This window comes from Ammospiza nelsoni, chromosome 5 (genome assembly GCF_027579445.1).
Source record: "Ammospiza nelsoni isolate bAmmNel1 chromosome 5, bAmmNel1.pri, whole genome shotgun sequence".
NCBI classification, from domain to species: domain Eukaryota; kingdom Metazoa; phylum Chordata; class Aves; order Passeriformes; family Passerellidae; genus Ammospiza; species Ammospiza nelsoni.
The window spans coordinates 56113852-56127473 of NC_080637.1; the positions used below are offsets into that span (position 1 = coordinate 56113852).

A 13622-nucleotide genomic window follows, 5' to 3' on the forward strand; every position below is an offset into this window, starting at 1 on the left:
TGCAGATGTTTTGACTCGGTGCTTTTCTCATGCAGTTCATCCTTGTCCATCTCATTCCAAAAAAGCATGTATCAGTTTTTTCCTACAGACTTCCACAAAACTTCAGACAGATTATTATTGCTTCTCAAGCTGAAGCCTCCACATTCTCCCTAGCCCTTGACACATTTGAGAGCTTCATTGCTACCTTCATTTCCTGGGTTCAAAGGGCAGCCTTTTCAGGTTGGCGCAATTCCCTGTTGTTTCTTCATTTCCTCAATTGAATTATGCTCTCAGCAATTTTTTTTCCCCTAGAGATTTCTGGGAAGCTGTCATGAACGGATTCTGACGCACTAGCAGTTTAATGTCCTAATTGGTTCTTAGTTGGGAACTGGTCTTCTAGCCTGCCTGCTTTTTGGAAATTTCCCGAAGAAATTTCACTAAGTTTGCAGATTTGTATATCTCCTATACAATGTCTCTTGGAAGAGCTTCTGAAGGAACTATTGCTTATCAAGCTCTCTATTTGGTGTCCTGAAAGATAATAATTACAATAGTTCTGTCTCATTTGAGCTTCCCAAAACCTTTTCTTCCGGTTAGTTTTCAAAGTGCAAGATCACAGTCCTTGAAAAAGCCATCCCTCACTGACTATTCTTTTAAGTGACGTCTTTGTCTACTTTTTCATCATTTTGGTGTCAGTCAGCATCAGTTCAGGTATGGCCTTTTTAATCTTGACAGAGGCCTGGCCAGCCTGTCAAGGCAGATGTTTATGTTAAAGAATATGCCTGTGATGCAGGCAACCAAAACTCTCTTTACTTGGAAACATCCCATCAGTCACTTTCTGCACACAGCTGGGGCCTCCTCCGGTAGAACCACTTCCTGTGGTTTCTTTCCTTGCAAGTTTCCTCCTGCTACACTTCCAGTGAATGAAATCTGAAACTCCTTTGCTGGAATCACAGAATCACTGAGATTGGAAAAGATCTTTAAGATCACCAAGCCAAAATGTAAAAGAAGCTGTAGGTTGTTTTTCCCTGTAAATGCAAAAAATTAGATTAAAACAGAGCTTCCACTCTCCTGTTGAGTGCTCCAGACCTTTGGGACAACACCTGGTTATTGGAGAAGGCAGAAGCTTTTCTTCCATCTGTATGAATGATGAAGGCAAAATTCTCTACCTCCCACCCATTTCTGTGGGATGAATCACCTGCTCAGCTCTGTATGACCCTACTCCAATCCATAGCTGTAATGTAGAGAGAAGGTGACACAGACCTTGTGTCCTGGTTGGATTTTTGTGGTGGTCTGCCTGGGTCTTAGAGCCCTATGTCCTGTGTCACATGAAGGTGACTGGCACATGTACTGTAAGGACACCTGGCAGAATGAGGTGAAATGAAGCTTTGGAGATTCCAAAGCTAGCCTTAGATTGTGCCCAGATGTGCCAACAGGCACTGGTAGGTCTCATGTGGAAGTGGCAGGCACCTGTAGCCTATAAACTCCCCAAGCAAGGAGCTAGAAGTGGGGGAGCTGAAGTTGTGGGTGCAGTACTTAATCCCTTTGTGTGGGGTGTTCTGCTGATAGCTCTCATACCGGTTCACTTGTCAGTGAACAGCTTACCCAATCTCTCCTGGGCTGGCCTTTCCCCAGTACTAATAAATGGAAGGAAATAATGAAATAAACACAACCTTGTAAAATTAATTAATGCTCATACATGCTGCAAGTGCAATAAGAGACTATAAAAATGTCTCATCTTGCTGATTCTGATGCTGAGTTGAAAAGATCAGAGGGTGTACCTTCTATTGCCAAAGAGAGAAAATTAATATTGGTGTTAAAAGCAGGTATTCTAGGCTGAATAGGTATGCTGCAAATCTCGTTTTTTCCCTAACGCTTATAGGACAATTTGCGTAATTAATATGCCTATTTTATAACTCTGTTTCTGTGCATTCTTCCTGACCATTTTAATCGCAGCCGTAAATTCTGCTGTAAGCTGAAGAGGGTAAGGAGGTGTAATAACCTTGGAGGGCGCCCGAGGGACCACTCGCCCTGCCCCTTCACCACGGATTTAGGAGCTTTTGGGGCTCCCCCACCCTCGCCTGGATCCCTGCGGGGCTCCAGCGCAGCCCGACCACGCTTCCCGCATTCCCGGCCGCCGGCTCACGCCGGCGCAGGCGGAGCGGGGAAGGACGAGGGTGGGGAAGGGGCTCTGGGAGGCGCCGAGGAGCAGCCGCCACCGCCGCCACTCGCTCCGGCCCCAGCGAGCCCGGACGCGGCGGAGGAGCCCCGGCAGCACGGTAAGGAGGTGAGCCCTCCGGGAGGAAGAAGGGAAGGGAGAGAGGGAGCTTTTTCTCGTCTGCCTTGCTGGTTCCTGCAGGGTTGGCGCGGCAGTCCGCACCCCCTGCGGCACGGCCGCGGCGGGGAGCGGCCGGGCCGCCGAACACGCCTGTGCCCCACAGCTGAGGGGCGACGCCGGCAGCGGCCGTGGAGGAAGGGGCGGCCTGAGGCGGGTGTTCACGGGCACACGCGGAGCCACGCGCTGCCGGGGGGGCCCGCTCTCCCGCCCTGGCGGTGCCTGGCGGCTTCTGCTGCAGGGCCCACGGCACTGAGCCAGCCGGCCCCAGTCCGCACCCCGGGCGGGCGCGCATCCTCCCCCGGTCCGGTTCGGCGCAGCGGGGCAGGCGCTGCTCCTGCCTGCCTCCCTCCCCCGGCCGGATACATATTGTCACACCCGGAGCGCCACGAGAGGTTTGTTAATTTTATTTGGGTGGGTTTTATTTGCTTTTGTGTTTTTTTTGTTTTGTTTTGTTTTGGTTTTTTTTTTTTTGCTTGCTTGATTGATTTTTCTCTTTTCCTCCGCCTCTTCTTTGCCGGGAGTTGTCTGCGTGCTAGGGAAGGTGGGGGGCAGCGATTTGGAAACAGGAATTGGAAACAGGGTCGGAAAAGCGGCAATTAAGGTAACAACCCGCTGGGGCATGGCGGAGGGAAGAAAAGAAAAAAACCCCAGAACACCCAAGAAGGTAGAAGATGGTGTGGGGGCGAGGGAGAGGAGGAGGCGACGCTGGAGAGGGAGGATGCCCGGGAGGCGGCGGGGCCGGGCCGGCTCCAGCGGCTGCCGCGGGGCCGGGAGGCTCCGGCGGGGTCGTGCCGGGCGGGTACCGCGGATGGGGAGCCGGGAGCGGCGGGGTCGAGCCCCTGGCACTGGGCGGTACCCCGGGGACGACGGCGGGCCCAGCCCCGCTGGTGCTTCGGTTCTTCCTTGGTGAGTTGATGCCGGGGTGAGACTCTGTGAATGAGGAGAGGATGTGGCGAACGGCTCCCGCCCTACCTCGCCGCAGGGCTGGCTGCCGGTGAGGAGAAATCGTCAGTGCCATACGGTTCAAAATAAAGAAAGATCTAATCTAATTTTTGGGGGAGGGTTGCCTTTTTGTTTTCCTGCTCTTAGGCCCATACGTTGTTTCTGGCTTTTCTTTTTCAATAGAAGTGTTAGATAGCGATGGAGTTTTATTCATATGAGGAAAGAGCCTTACTCAGAGCCTTAGTGATGTTTTCTGTCTCTTGATTGGGAAATGACTGGATATCCCTGCTGCCCCCTTCCCGCAGGGCACCACAAACATAAATTTTGGTACAGGATCCTGTGAGGATATCTTCGGTTCTCTGGGAACTAGAGATATGTGACCTTGTCTTGTCTTATACAGTCCTTTACAGTAATGTTACTCAGAACAATTTGTTTTTTCGTGTTTGCCTTGGAGCCTTTTAAGGGCATAGCTAGAGAAACAAATAACTAATGACAGGCCATTATCTTGTTGGGGGGGAACTAGTAAAACTAAATGGGAGTTCATCCAGAAATATTGCACTATAAATTCAGTCAAAAGGCTAGTTTTGCATCTTTATTTAGACTGAAAGTTTGCTATCTCTGAAGGTCATTTTTAGGCTAGAAAAATGTGTTCCAAAATCCATGTCAGCTCTAATCCTGGTTCACTTGAATTTGTATTAAAACAAGTGTACTGTTGAACTATTAGATGATCCCAGAAACATAACAAAATGCAAGACCTATCAGAAACTTTTAATACCAAAGCTCACATTGTTTTGGCGTGTTAGTTTAGAGTGTAATTTTCTGTGCATGCTGACATTCTGGGAATCTTCATCCCCACTTGTTAAGAAGCTGATGGCACAGAGATCTGCTACTGGAGTTTATTTTGATTTGCACTGCTGTATCAAAAGCATCATAGTTTCCTGCTTAGCTGTAATGTTCTTGACTAGAAAAATCCAAGTTCTGTTTATTACTGAGTTAGGAACTCGTCTTCTCTTGGAAGGAACTACATGTAGTTGCTTTAGTGAAGTTGTAAAATGCCTGTTGCAATGTAGTGCTTTAACCTCTAGATCTATTGTGTTGTTCTGACAACTAGTTTCCGCATAACTATAGTGTTTTAAAACATTTCCTTTGTGTTTTGGGGTGTTTTTTGAAGTTAAAGTCACCATAAATTTCAGTACATGGGTGATGAGAACTGGGGATGAGAAAATTGAGGGGAGTGGGGATGCATTCACTCAAAGGTATCTGAATTAAACATGAAGGAATAACAGATTTAGGCCAGCCTTCTACTATATTTGGAGTATGTTTGAGGATGGATCTGATATTGTAACAAAGCTGCAAATCTTCAGTTCTTCCAATTCAGGATTCAAGTTTAATTCCTGTCAAGGCTTGTTTAAATTAGTGGTGGGGAAATGTAGTTCTAAAACATCTTGAAGACCATTTGAGAAAAGACTGAGTAAATAGAACCCAAAGCTGGGAAAAATATATCTAGAGATCAGCTACTAGGAAAGTAATGGGAAATGGCCTGTTAACAGAAGCGCAAGGTTTGTGGCTTTGTTACAGGAAGCAGCTTTGACTGATAAGCTTCTTGTGGCTTCCCCAAAGTCAGTTCAGGTCTGACCAACCTGAATCTTGGGGAAGTGCGTGACTTGGGAAGATGTGGGAGGGCTGGCAGGGAGAGAAACATGGATGATGACAGGGCAGAAGGATTGTGTCAGGGACTGTTGGCAGTTTGACCAAAGGCACAGAAACTGTCATTTGGCTGCAAGGTGCAGTGGAGAACACAAACGGGTGGTCATTGCCTTCAGAAATCTTCTGGATACTGATGATTTTGAGTCCTGTGGCAGAGTGTAGATCCTTGCTCCAGAGGAGCAGCCTGAATAATTAGACAGTCATTGGAAAAAAGCTTTCCCCCCCCCCCCCCAGTACATTTCACATAGAAAGCTCCTAGTTCTGAAGATATGTTTTTTGGTTTTGCTATGTTTGGAAGAAAATATCGGGAATAACAGCTGCAGGGGATAGTATTAGCATTGTCCTATAATAATTTTTCGTAGTCCTTTAATTATTTTGCATTATCACTAAGAAAAATTATAGCATTGTTTCCCTAAGGGTGAATCCACAAAGGAGGCTTAAGAAATGGAAGTTTGAATACTATCCAGCGAGATTAAAATTATCTAAATTATTAGCAGTGGGTCATGGAAAGAGTCAGACATCACCAGATGTGTCTGGAAATAAGGATAATCCGAAAGTCGTTGACTTCCCTGGCTCAGGCAGCTATTTCACAAAGGCAGTCCTCGTTTGGGAGCTCTTCACCTGGCCTGTGTGGAGCTGTGCTGGCAACTCCCCAAAACATTGCTCCCTAAATGTAGGCTCCTGCCTGACCAGGGGGTCTGCCTGCCTGCCTCACCTCTGGCTACTCATTCCTGACCTCCTGCTTGGGATGGGACTATTACTTCTGGCCAAATGCAGATCTCCTCTTATTATTGCTCTTGGCCTGGTTTTGAGTTGGATGAGTTCCTGGGTGTGACTCAATGCCTGACTAAAACACTGTGAGGAATCAGTGGAGATTGTGCACTTGGGGGAAGAGCACGCTGCTCCTTGCAGCAGGGGATATTCGCCATCACGAGCTTGCTTGGTGCTGTACTGATGCTTCTGCATGGCCTCCGGATTTAATTTGACTCTGATCTGGCCAGTCTGGAGAGGGAGGAGAGGTGCGTGCCTGTCTCCAGTCACTTGTGTAGACATATCCTTCAAGGGTCTGATGACCAGAGTCAAAGAGGAAACTATGTCCTTCAAGATAAGACTACAGCAGATGCTTTTTCTTTTATTACAGTTCTTTTCCATTCTGTTTTTGAATGGTAAGCCTATGTTTCCCATTTTTAATGCCAACTGAGGCAGACGTTTTGTCTGTGGTATTTTTTGTATTTTTTTTAAATTCTTATTTTCATAGTGCTTTGAGGCTTTCTTTAGCTGTCTTTGAGTGACGTGTAGTGTTAAAATTACAGCAAACTAGATCTTTACATAGTGAAATAATAATAGTAGGTATGTAATTAATGTTCTGTGGATAATTACTAAAAACTGGAAACCCTTTCTCCCTCAAATCTGTGACTATATTTGTTGTTAAAGCATGAGGCATATTGAAGGTTTGGCAAAAATACCTGTAATGCAGTTATAATTGTGTTCTGTTCTAAGCTAATATTAGCTGTGTTTTGCAGGAGTTGCTTGAATCTGTTTCTCTTTGTGTGTACCCCTGCTTATGGATTCTCAAGTGGCTGGAAATCGCATGGGGTTCTGTTCTTCCACTCATGCTCACAGGAAGAGGTATCTTGTGCCTCAAAAATATGCTGTTGTGTTTGACTCCAAAGTTTTCTCCTTCCTAATTGATTTTTCTCCTTCCACAATGTAATTGTGGTGCAACTGTGCCCATAAAATATGATTATAATAGGTTTTCCTCATACTTCAATTAATTTTTAACCCTCTGTACCAATATCCATCTTCCATACCTGCTTTGAGTAGCAGGTGGTTCTCTTGTGGGGTTAACAGAAAAAATATAAAACTTGATGACTGATTGATGCATTCAAGAATGGCAAGACTGGTCACAAACCTGGATGCTTACAATATAATTTCTAAAGCCATCTTTTGGCCATGCCTTTGTCCAAGCCCAGATCCATGTTTTATTGTGTCCAGAGGTAAGAAGCAATTTTACTGTGGGGTGCTCTCTGTAAACAAATACAAAGTTTTGATTCCAGTTTTGAATGGCTTGTGTTTACCTTTGTAGCAGACTCAGTTTTCAGTGATGTTCTGCAGTGCTGTATAAAATTGGGATTGGCTGGACTGACATCTTCTTTTTTTGGTTCGTTTGTTTGTTTTCTGTTTTACATTCCTGAAAGAAGCCATAAACGTAATTGTTTGAAGGAAAGAAAGGTTCCCTGATTTATTATAAAGAAGGGGGATTTTTTTTTGCTGTAGATGGTTCAAAAAGGCCTTTTCTTATTTTGGGGCTGCTGAATATAATTGCACTATTGTGTTACAGCCCTCTCTAGAATATTCCTTCAGAATGGAAATGTTAATTGACTGCAATTTTGTAAACAGTGGGATAGATAAACAACAAGAAAAAGGTTTTTACAAAGCTATACAATTGTATTGTTTTAAGAAATGTAAAGCAAGAATAAGTCTTTTGTTGATGGTGAGCCAATAACTCCTCTTTCTGAGGAAAATCTGAAAAATGGATATGCTGTGTAGGAAATGTACCAGGCCTTTCAGGAGTGTAGTTCCTATCCTAGACTTTAGTAAATGCTAAAAGGGAGATTCTTTATTTACTCACAAAATATGTGGGCATTAATAGAGCAGAGCAGTGTTCTAAAATATTCTTTGGAATGAGTGTAATCTGGAGTTAATGGCTGAGATGCTTACAGGCGATTTTGATAGTAGCCAGAGGTGGCACCATGTAATGATTCATTGGCAGAATAAGAAATGGTCTGAGTCATGATTTTAGGTGTGATAAGGTGTTTAGCGATGAGAGCTCAGAGGAGAGTTACAGTTGACTGGAGCTGGTGCTGTGCTCCAGCTGAGGCAGTGTGCCCAAAATGACACCATGACACTCATGCTGTCTCTTTGTCTTTAGCGGGTTCTTGTTCCCTGAGCATAAATAGCAGTGACTTGGAGAAGGTTGCACCTGTAGCAACATTGCTTTGGCCAAACACATGACGCTCAGTGGAAATATATTTTTCTGTCACTGCTATTATTTACACATGAAATAATGGTTTTTTGCCCACTTTTTCTCTTTTGAGGTGTAATGTGAATAGCTGTGCTTCCATGAGGTTTGCTCCCATTGCCATATCACTCTGTGACATGAAGTCATTCACCATTTCTCTGGCTGTGTGGGGCTGCAGCATCTAAGGTGCCTTCTTCATCACTAGGGCCTTCAGAAGCAGGTGCTGGTGCTTTAAGCAGGGCTCTGGTCTGTGGGCGGGGGTTCAGCACTGGGGCGTGCTCTCTTAGGTACCATCGTCTGGCGTGGTCAGAAGCAGAATGGTCATGGTCTGTGGTGAGTGACTGCCAAACCCAGGAGCTTTGCCCACTCTGGTCCTGGCTGGGACCAGTAAACATGGGGGTGAATTTGTGTCTCTTGTCAGGTGGGCACCCGGCTGCTTGGCCTAGAGCAGCGGCTTGTGTTTAGCTGAGCTTCTGCGGAGAGGCAAAAGCAGTTTGGAGGTAGGATGGAGAGCAGGAGTGAATTTTGCCTGTCCTTTCCTGCCTTTGTGGCAACCAGCAAGATCAGCTGCTTGTTTTCGGGAGAAAGAAAAGGAAAGGAACCACTTCTTCTGCCAGTACCCTGTGGAGCTTCTGAGATGGTGGAGCCAGGGTCTGCTGCAAATCCTTTCAAAACCATCTGCTTTTACCATCTTGTCTCTACTTATTGACTAACATGTGGTGTTATTGGTCATTAGTTTTAAAAATCTTTCTCTGTAAGGACAGAAATGGATAGGTTTCTTCTCCAGTCCCATGCTTGAGCTGTGGGTATATAATGGAGGAATTTCAGAAGTGCTCTCTTGTGAGGGAGAGTGTGGGGGGGAGAGAGATAAAAGGAGTTGCCTCCCTGACCTAAAGCACTTTCTGATGCAGTGCATGCTCACAGAGCTCTTTTATTTTTGGTATCTCTTGGTCTGAAATGCATGGCATGACTGTTTCAACCTAATTTTAAGGACAATTTTGAGGGTGAAATTTTGTTCCAGAAGGAGCCCTTAGCAAAACTATTGCAAATACTGACATCAGCTTATTCATTGCTTCTGGCTTTAAGTCAAGGAGAACATCACAGTCCAGGACTGCTTCTAGATTGCCTTTGGCTGTTGAAGTAAATGTCATTGCTGTAAAGGACTCAACTCCTTTGTTGGACAAAAAATTTTTGAAGAGCCTAAGGCTACTGCTCTCCAGGCCATTTGTAAGACATCCAAACTTGTATGAAATGTATTCACATTTCTAAATTGAATGTGACAGAATTACACCCTTAGTTAACCCTCACCTTGTATAACTGCATCCTTGCTGCTTTGCTTACCACCCTGCAGACTGCAAAGAAACAACCTGCTTGCTTTTGTGATAAAATATCTGTTTATGCAGCCTTGGAGCTCTGGTAGCCATACAGTGTGTGCAGTAGATTCTTCCTTTATTCCTGTGAGAGTAGCTGGAACTTCTCAGCCTAGCTCTTTTACATCCCCTGTGATCCTTTCTCCAGTAATGTACGTTATGCTTTGATGTGATTATGCTTCTACTTCCCTGTGGAGCCCTGTTGCAGGAAGAAGTGAAATCCCAGGTCAAAATATTACAGACATTGAATGACACTTCCTTGGGGCCCTTATTGCTGCTATCTTCATTAGACACTCCAGAGCAGTACATTTCTAGTATGTAACAAAATGTCAGTGATCCTCTCTGCATTTCTTTGTGCCTTTCTTTGAATCTGAAATAAAGCTGATGGCACTTGCACAGATGAGAGGGCAAGGAGCCCAGGAGGGTGTTTATGCCATGCTCTGTTGTGTGTAGCAAAATAACCATTGAATCTTGCACCTAGAGGCAGTACTCAGACCTGCCAGTTCAGTGGAAAAAACTTTGTGGTTCTGCAGATAACCAGTAACATTTGCCATAACAGTGTCTAGCTATGATTTTAATTTTTCTTTATTCTTACATTTATGTTCAGTGGGTATTGCCTTGGCCTGTGCATCCTCAAAGCAGCCAGTGGGTTTCTGCTGTACTTGAATTTAAGGTTTCAGGGTACCCTAAACAACATAGTGATTTGATAGGAAATGTTGGATCCTTGATTCATTTCTCAGTTAATATTTTCTCATTTCCCATTTCCTAATATCTGTGTCCTTTCCCAGGCATTTTGGTTTGTTCCTTCACCTAGTTCTGCTGCCACTTCACTAAGCTGAGAGAGCTCAGGCTGTGACCACAGAGCCTCGTTTCCTGCCGGAGGTGTATCCCTTCACCTTTGCTTTGGCCTACTCCTGACCCCTCATTCCTATGTAGTGTCAGGCAGACTGCTAGCTGTGTATTAATCTCTTTGACTAAGAGTAGAATGGCACTCATCTCCACAGTGTTCTAAAGCTGTCTGTATTCACTCTAAAATCAGTGCCTTACAGCCACCTGTCTCAAATCTGGCAATTGTGCTGTTTGCTATGGGGTCCAAATCAGCTGATTTGTGGAGAAGTATCAGTTCCTGGTACTGGAATGTTTCATAAATGTGGCCTCAGGTGTTTCAGCCCAGCACTTTTTTCTGCTGGATGTTTGTATTGGCCCATATACAGCTGAGATTGTGTTTCTGCCATTGGGAGGACTGAATTTTCCACCAAGGGGAAAGCCTATTGCTTTGGCTGGGTGCGGGTTTTTCAAGAACTGACTTTTCAAGGCATTGCTTGCAGCTGATAAACTTGTCCACAAAGAATTCCCAGCAAGCAGATCAGGGAGAAAGTGGAACTGTGTGCTTCCAAGATGATGTGATGACACCCCACCCATATTTTAAAGATGGCATCTCTGGACTCTGCCAACATAGTAATGCTGTTGAACCAACCGCATATGCAAAACTTAACTGTCATCTGACAGCAAGTCAATCACAGCCTACAGAGGCATCAGTTCCTCATACTATTCCACTTGCACAGGGGATGTGTGTATTAATTCTCAGGTTCCTCTTCGAAACTTTTGCCTGTCAGTGCTACATTTACAGCAGCATGGGTTTTCAAGTAATGAATATTTGTGTTTTAATAGTCACCCCTCTGCTGGCGAATCATCAGCAGGCTGAAGTTGCATTAATACTGAACACATTTGTCACATTTCTGGAAGGTCAGAATTCCCCCAGCCCAGGATGCTGATGTCAGCAGGAGGACAGGTTGGTTTGCTCTTGACATTCAATATGATTTTAAACTTCCAGTCTTAAAGGTTGTAGGTTGGCACATCTAGCTGTTGGTATTTAACGTTAAAAATTAGATAAGCACATTAAAAAAAAAGAAAAAATAATACACAATGCCAGAGATTCCATTGCTGACCATAGATTGCAGCCTTGAAGATGGGGAAGTTCTTGCCTTCTGAAGTGACATAATCTTTGTTTATCAAAACCCAGTTTCTCTGCTTGTCACTAACATTTAATTTCCTTGGCAGCTTAGGTAAGTCTTGTTCTGAGAGATGAAGTGAGGTGATCTGGGGCCCTTCATAGGATCTTGTTTCTGGTCTGAGGTTCATGTGTTCAAAATGTTAAAACAGTCACAGTCTTTCATTAAATGACAGGATGCTTTCAAAGAGAGTAGCTCTCTTAGTTTCTGCATACACCTACACTGAGTGTGACTAATGTGATTGTGACTGTGACCCCTTAAATAACAAATGGAATTCTAGAAGTAGGTCTCATAGCGTTCCTAGATACAGAGCAGGAAACTTGTACTTTGTCTCCTGGGTAAGAAGACTAAGCTAAATTTATTACATCTGATTGTTGGAATTAATTAAGACAGTAGCATTTGGTTTTGTGAAATGTATGCAACTCCTCATATGGATTTTTACTCTAAACATATAATTTTCAGTGTGTTGACTATATTATCACTCTAGAGTAGCATTGGCAGCATTTGGTGCTTTGCTCCATGCAGCTCTGTAAAAATATCACCTAGTACTACTGACTCATTTATAAAATAAAATAGGCACTTCCTTGCTCTTATTTTTTCTTTTTTTTTCTGTCTTTTAGACTTCAAAAATCCTACCTGCTATGTGCAACCTTTATGTTCTTTCCATGCAAACTGTAGTGCCCAAAATGTCCTGTCAAAGATGCTTTTTATCTAAAGTGCTCGTAATTGCTAGCAGCAGCTTCTTTTAAATCATTTACAGATTCTCACTGGAGTGTCCCATAAGTAGATGGGTTTTTACTCTTTACAGTGCTGTGCAAAAATCTTAGCAAACAAGAAAGTTCCACTTGCACTAATAGAGGTATTGAATCTATTTGATAATTGCTTTGAAAGTTCAGGAAGATGAAGGCTGGGAAAATACAGTAAGGATAATTAATTCCATGATGAAAAGGTCATATTTCATTGCCTTAGCTTTTTAAAATGCCACATTTTTCATACTTTATGGAAATTTACCTTCATTCCTTTAAAGCGCAAATTCTGATCTGAGTGCAGTCTTAGGATAAAATGTATCAGTTTTCTCTTTTTGCTATTCATAAGTTGTAAGCCTGCAGCTGTAGAACTCTTTTTTTGTTTGTGGGTGGTTTTTTTGTTTGTGTTTTTTTTTGTTGTTTTTGAGGTTTTTTAGTTTTGGGTTTTTTTGGAGTGTTTCTTCATTGATTACATAACTTCTTTAATACAAATAAATATCTGGTGTATTGTTAGCAGGGGAACATACCTTCTGATGTTTTAGCATAAACATGAAAGTTCTACTAATATTTCTTCACCAGGACTGTATACTACAAGAACAAGGTGTGCTGGGCCACAGGTAGTGTGGTCTCTATCCTCTTGAGAATGTTTTCTGCCAGAAAACATTGATTTTAGTGATCCTATTAAGTTTGCAGTTAGTGTTTACTTGCACACTCATTGGAGATGTGCATTTTCTTTGTGAGAGTGTGGCATTAGTACTGGAAAGCAAAGGGAACATAGCAAAGCACACGAGTGATAATAAGTGGTACAAAGTATGTGAAAATTAGGTAAACGTGGTAGATTTGAAATCAGATACAGAGGTCTGCTAGCATGACATAGGCTGAATGAAGAGGAGCAAGGTAGTCTTTTGCACTTGTTTCCCACTTCACTGTTAGAAAGAACATGAGATTAACTCTGCTTTACCATGTGTGACTCATCTGCAGAGCAGTGTCCAGTCCTGGGCTCCTCAGCACAGGAGGGACAGGGAGCTCCTGGATTTGGGCCAGTGGAGGCTGTGGAGATGATTCAGGGCCTGGAGCATCTGTGGCAGGGAAAGGCTGAGGGAGCTGGGGCTGTCCAGCCTGGAGAGGAGCCCCAGCTGAGAGGGACCCTCAGCCCTGGGTGTCCCTGTGTGCAGGGAGGGCTCCGAGCAGGGCCCAGGCTCTGCTCCAGGGCCCAGCAATGGCACCAGAGGAACGGGCAGGGACTGAGGCCAGGAGGTTCCACCTGGACAGGAGGCAGAACTTCTGTCCTGGGCAGTGATGGAGGGCTGAACACATTGTCCAGAGAGGGTGTGGAGTCTCCTCACTGGGGATATTCCAGACCCCTCTGGACACAATCCTGTGCCCTGTGCTATGGGATGGCCCTGCTGGAGCGGGGAAGTGAGACCAGCTGCCCCACTGTGGTCCCTTCCAGCCTGAGCCATCCTGCTTTCTGTAGCAGAGTGTATGTGTTGTCTAAACACGTGGAGT

General features: G+C 44.4%; 1 protein-coding gene across 5 annotated transcripts in view; it reads left to right on the plus strand.

Moving 5' to 3' along the window:
* The first annotated feature begins 1775 nt into the window (after positions 1-1775).
* The window catches only part of LOC132073121 (fatty acyl-CoA reductase 1-like), a 125438-nt gene continuing 113591 nt past the window's right edge, over positions 1776-13622 (plus strand). Inside the window, exons 1-2 of one of the 5 annotated variants that reach the window (XM_059471901.1) lie at positions 1776-1820; positions 1933-2255. The gene's annotated coding sequence lies outside the window, so the exon portion shown is untranslated. Of the gene's footprint in view, positions 1821-1932; positions 2264-2635; positions 2707-2889; positions 2916-5882; positions 5983-13622 lie in introns of those variants that run through there. The other 4 variants (XM_059471902.1, XM_059471904.1, XM_059471905.1 and 1 more) reach the window with 4 other exon arrangements.